This window comes from Panthera leo, chromosome C1, assembly GCF_018350215.1.
Source record: "Panthera leo isolate Ple1 chromosome C1, P.leo_Ple1_pat1.1, whole genome shotgun sequence".
NCBI classification, from domain to species: Eukaryota; Metazoa; Chordata; class Mammalia; order Carnivora; family Felidae; genus Panthera; species Panthera leo.
In genome coordinates this window covers 33,452,569-33,458,954 of record NC_056686.1, presented here as the reverse complement: position 1 = coordinate 33,458,954, position 6,386 = coordinate 33,452,569, and positions in this window count along the sequence as shown.

Sequence of the window (6,386 nt, the reverse complement as noted above, 5' to 3'; positions counted from 1 at the left end):
AACTTCAGCTCAGGTCATGATCTCATGATTAGTGAGCTCAAGCCCTGCATCAGGCTCTGTGCTAATAGCTCAGAGCCAGGAGCCTGCTTCAGATTCTGTCTCCCTCTCTCTCTGTTCCTCCCCCGCTCGTGCTCTGTCTCTGTCTCTGTCTCTCTCTCTCTCAAAAGTAAATAAACATTAACAAAAAAATTAAAACACTGAGCTCAGAACCAAGAATGGTTGCTAGGGCCTGAGGGTTGGGGGGAATGGAGAAATGCTGATCAAGGGTATAAATTTCCAGTTATAAGATGCGTAAGTTCCAGGGATCTAAAGCATAGCCTGTGACTATAGTTAGCCCTACTGTATCATATGCTTGAAAGCTGCCATGAGGGTAGATCTGTAATGTTCTCACAGCAACAACAAAATGGTAATTAGGCGAGGATGTGTTAACCAACTTAATTGCAATATACATTTCGCAATATATACCTGTATCAAATCATCACATCTATATACCTTAAACTTACATAATGTTATATGTCAATTATATCTCAATAATTTTGGGGGGGGGGGTGTGGATCAACTTACAAAATGAAAAAAAAAAGGGATGGGGTGTCTGGGTGGCTCAGTTGATTGAGCATCCGACTTCTGGTTTTGGCTCGGGTCGTGATCTCACAGTTTGTGAGTTTGAGCCCTGTGTCAGGCTCTGTGCTGACAGCATGGAGCCTGCTTGGGATTCTCTGTCTCCTCTTTCTCTCTGCTCCTCCCCCACTTTTGCTCTCTTTCAGTCTCTCTCTCTCTCAAAAATAAATAAACTTTTTTTAAGTAAAAAAAGAAGTCAAAAAATGCTCAAAACTCTTCATATCTTAACTATTCTACATTTTACTGTTCTCCATGTTTGCACGTACTGGATCTGTATAAGGCAAATACTCTCTAATGCAGTAATCCTGTACATCTCTTCACCTCTGGGGGCAGTGACGTCATGTTTTTAGCTTGAAATTGGCCATGATGGGTTATTTCCACTGTAGAATTCAGCAAACAATACAAATCAGAACCCCTTCCTCCCTTCCAGGAAGGACTGTTAAACTTTTACCAGCACACCACTGCTTCCAGTCCTGAGTCCTAAGAATCTACACATTTCAGGATAATCTAGTGCTGTAGGCGCCCCACTCTGCTATTGGTAGGAGCTGGTAGAGCCCTCCATGAACAGTCTCATCCAGGAGAGGCACAGCCCAGCAGCTCCAGTCCTTCTCGGCCCAATAGAGGCTCCCAGACAGCCCAGCATAGCACCTGGCCCTTCCTCCCCATTTCTCTGGACCTTTGCCAGTCTCCTCAGAAACTTCAGCATGGCCACCCATGGTTGAGGTCTTCTGATGTAGACGATGTAGCAGACCAGCCCTGTCATTCAGCTGTCAAGGCAACAGAAACACCTCCCAGGCCCCATTGAGAGCAAAGGCCAAGGTCACTCTGAGCCTACTTTGCATGGGCACCGCTTCAGCCTTGGGAGACAGGGATATAACAGATGAGAAAACAGTATCAGAAAAGAGGAAAGAACTTGCCAAAGGTCACATGGCTAAGAAGCAGAGGAGCCCAGATGCTGAGTCCACGGCTGCCTCGCATGGCTGTTTATTCTGAAGCAAGCTCAGTTTCCACTTCTCTAAAATAGGGTAGACTCTCTCGCTCACTGTATTATGATGCAGATCGAGAGATGGCATGCGTGGGCATTGGAGCCCAGGGCTTAGCACAGAAGAAGCACTTAATAAAGGTCAATCCCATCCCTATGTCTACTTCCTGACCTTCCTGACCTGAATGTGTCCCCCTTCCTCAAGCCACACCTGGCAGGGAGGGGACACATTCCCTCCTGCGTGGCATCTCTGGAGCTTGCTCTACTGTATGTCCCTGAACTGAGCCTTCCTGGGGTTAGGAGCACCCTGGGTGCTTCAAGTTTTCTTGGGAGGGGCAGGGTGGGGAGATCTATGATCCCAAACTTCCCTCCAACCATCAGCTCTTCCTCAGACTCAATTACACTCTCAGAGGACTGCCCTGGGAGTCTTCCCCTGTACACAACCACATCCCCCCACTTCCTCCAGCCCAGCCCGATGGGCTGAAAGATTCAGGGGAATCGAGAGTTTAGGCCCAGAACTCAGGACAATAAAAATGTGCCTCGTCAATTCTTTTCCTCAGAACCATGACACAAAAGGTACACAAAACCATGACACTTGCCCTGAGCCAAGGCCCTGACTCTCCTTGTCCTTGTCATGTACCCTCACTTCAACTGTGAATAGGTATCCATGTGAGGGCCTATCTCCCCATTGGATGGATGGGGAAACTGAGGCCCAGGGAGGTGTAGTAACTTGCCCAAGGTCAGAAGCAATCTAGGATTATAGACAGGATGAAACTCAGGCCACCCTGATATTTCAAATGAAGAATTACTTAAAGACTGCCAAGCATGGTCCTACCCTCCATTTCCCAGAAAATGAAATGTGGCCCAGAAACGCTGAGGGATTTGGCCAAGACCAAGCAGTTAGACAATGGGGCAGCCAGCATGGAAACCCTGCTGCCTGACTCCTGGGCTGGGTCTGTGTCCATAGTATCACATGCTTCAGCACTCCAGTCCAAATTAAGGTCTATACCTGACCTCTAACTGAAATCCTGTCTACTGCCCTGAGAGCTGATTGTGGCCACCAGTGGGGGTGGGACCAACTGGGGGTTGACACGAGAGGGAAGGCTGTACTCTGGATGCTTGATTCTGGACCCAGGGGCCCACAGGCCTCAAGGAGCAGGGGGTGGGCTCTGGAGAAGGGCAAGGCAGGGCATGCAGTGCTAACCCCACGGGCTGTCTAATTGGCCTCAGGTGGAGAAGACCTCTGGGAGGGACCCTGTGGGAATTGGCTCTCATTTGCTAAGACAGGTGCTCCAGAAAGTTTTCTGGGTTTGTGTCTAGGGAAGGAGCTGAAGGGATAGCAGGAGGTGGTGATGATTCTAATGATCAAGATTATCTTAATGGTGCTTTGGGACAGGCTCACAGCACTTTACAGTTTACTGAGCACTTTCACATGTATTTTCTTCACCAGGTCCTCCTAGCAATCCTGTGAGGGAGGAGTTATGGTCCCCTTTTTACAGATGATGACAACAATGGTGACAGACACTTGCTGAGCACTTGTCATGGGCCAGGTCCTGAGGGAGTCTTTGATAGTGGTTTTGGTCACTTCACTGCTGAGTCAGATTTGGCCTTCAAAGTCAGCATGTCCAGCTCCCCACTCCTCTTTTACAGCCAGGAAAATTAAGCCCAGAAAAGGAAATTCAGAGGCCTATATGACTAAGCGGAGGAGACTAGAACCCAGACGTCCTGCCTCTTGGCCATGGGCCCATTCCATTGTTCTCTGGGAAGTTGAAGAATGAGCTGTCCATCTGACCAGCAATAATGAGTCACCCACAGGGACCCAACCACGCATCCCTTCAGCATCTTGAATCCTGGGGTGTTTGTATCCCCCAAGGCTATAAATCTTGTGTGAGCCAATGAAAGGATACACAGACACACAGACAAGCAAAAGGGATAGCAATAACAGTAATAACAAACATAATAATAATGATGATGGTAATGATAGTAATAACAGCAAAGCCTTATTAGGTGGTTTTTTCCTGTGTGCCTGGTAAATGCTTTCCTTATAATAACACTCTTAATAGTCAAAACATCCCTGTGAAATAGATAGTGTTATCGTCATGATTTTGCAGATGAGGAAACTGAGTCACAGAGATTTAGTAATATGAGAAATGTCCTACAGCCACGAACTCAAAGTCTAGGTGTTAACAAGTGGTAGGATGTTAATAGTTTAACAACCAACTCTTTAGCGAGAAGGGAGGAAAAAAATACTTCAAGCCTGATTTGCAGCCAGACTGGCCTTGGTGAGTCAGTCCAAGTTGCTAAGCCCAGGCATATCCTCCATCCCTGTCACCACGGCCATTTTGTCCATGAGCCCATTGGGCAATGCTAGCAGTGGTTGGGGAAAGAGGCTGACAGGTATCCACATTCCATCCACTGTACTATTGAAATCCACTTCTGCTGAAGGCACCCTTTGGTGAGCATTCACACAGGACACAAATATCATCATATTCTGTGTTACTCGAAAGAGGACTATCTTTGTAACTTCCCCAACTGTCTTCCAAGTCCCTGGCCACCTAGCCAACCCACTGGTTACAGTCCATTAATTAATCTAGATTCTTACCTCTGGCTGTTTTCCCTTCCAGATGAAATGAACAATGAAGTGCCTTGTTGATGTTCTGCCCCCTAGGAGTATTTCTTTCCACCACAGGCCTTCAGGGATGTCCCAGAAAAGAGCTAGAGTAGTACAGCTGTCCACTTTCAGGTGGTGTCTGTGTATCATGCAGACCCATCTGTAAACTGGGCTTGGCTGTTCTCTTCCTTATCAATTAATCACAGGGAACCTCCGTGAGACCATAGGCATTTGGGCCACTTCCTAGTGCAAACTGCTTGCACCTTCAGGGGCTGCTAGAGTCCAATTGCATACATTTCACTTCTGTTTGATGATGTATTGTTACTGTACATGACAACTTTTAACTTGGTAAGTCAGACAACATCAAGTTTACAATGGGAATTTAGGCCACATGGTGATTTGGTGACTCATGATCAAGTGTCCAGTTTCTACTAGGGCCCAACAGCAAGTCAAAAGCTGCTTCTCAAAAGGAGAGTAGTGATCTTCAGAGGATAGCAAGGCTTTGCTCCAAAATCCTACGCGTCTGTGTTGTGATTCACCTTTCATGGCCTAAGGCTCCAAACAACATCTCTATCTGCTACTGACGCTTCGGGCACCATTAGATCTGCTGAACCATATGGTTCAAATGGCAGAGCAGCTTGCATGGCAGCCTGGACCTGCTGCAGAACCTCATCTTGTCCTGGGCTTCACTCAAAACTATAGGCTTTTTAATCCCCGTCACCTACTTAACCCATTCTCAGATTATCTTCTATGCCCTTACCACTGTTCCCCCAAGACAGTCATCGAGTCAGGCAGTTTAGACAAAACTTCAAGGACAGAATCTCTGTCACTCTGTTTCAAAGAGTGGCGAGAGGGAGACTTACCCAATTCATTTTATGAAGCGAATTTACTCTTGACAGCAAAACTAAATGCTGGCAAAGCAAGAAGAGAAAATCATTGACTAACTCCACAAATGAACATAAGCACAAAAATCATAAATATAGAAGTCTGAAGTCCCTCTTCCTCCATTCTAAAAACAACAAAACTGTGAAAATGAATTCCTTTCATGACTTATTTAGAGGCAAAACCTGGGAAGAGACTGATCTGACCTAGCCTGGGTGATCATAGGGTGATTATAGGGTGCTGCCCCCCCCCACCCACCTGTGTTCTGTAAGTTATGATTTAGAGGAGCCCGAGAGACACGACAACTCAAAGGGTGTGATATCCTGAATGATCTTGGGAAAGAAAAGGGGCATTTGGAGGGGAAAGAACCCTAAGGAAATCTAAATGAAGTATGGACTTCAGTTAATAGTAATGTATTGGTGGCTGGTTCGTAATTGCAACAAACGTACCATACTACTGAAAGATGCTGGCGACAGGGGAAACAGGGTGTGGGGTATGTGAGAACTCTTTATACTATCTTTGCGAATCAGATTTGTTCAAAACAAAACAAAAACATAAACAAACCAAAAAACCTCTTCTGACTCTTCATCCTGTCATCCTGCACGTACCTACTTATTTTTCTGCTATCCTTTACTCTCCTGTCCAAATTTCCTCCAAAAAAAAAAAAAAAAAAGCTGATATACTCACTGTCCCAAATTCCTCCTCTCCTTCTCTTTTGAATCCACTGTAATCAGGCTCCTGTTGTTAAACCAACGATCAGTTCTCAATCATCACTCTACTGGAAAGCATTTATACAACCGATCACTCCTTCCTTGAACACGTTCTTCACATGGATTCCAGTACACCTCACTTCCTGTGTTTTCCTCCTACCTCTATGGTTCCCCTGCTCAATCTCCTTTATAGTTCCCCTCATCTCTCTACCTCTTAAAGGTGGTGTGCACCTAGGCTCAGTCATAGAACCTATTCTCCTCTCTGTCTCTGCTGAACGCCTGTTGTGTCTTCAAACATGTGCTACCCTTCAGGAAAGAATGACTCCAAGGGCAGAGGCTGAGGCTGTAGCAGAAGCAGAAGGCAGAGCTGCAGGCCCAAAGCATGGAGTGGTGAGGTAGCAGGGCAGAGCATCCAGCCATAGAAGGGTGTTCTCCAACCTTGAAACCTAATGGAATTTGCCCTGCTGGATTTCAAACTTGCTTGGCTCCTGTGACATCTCTATTTCTTCCACATTGTCCTTTTTTCAATGGCATGTTTACTCTATGCTTGTTCACCTTTGCATTTTGAAAGCATATGACTTGT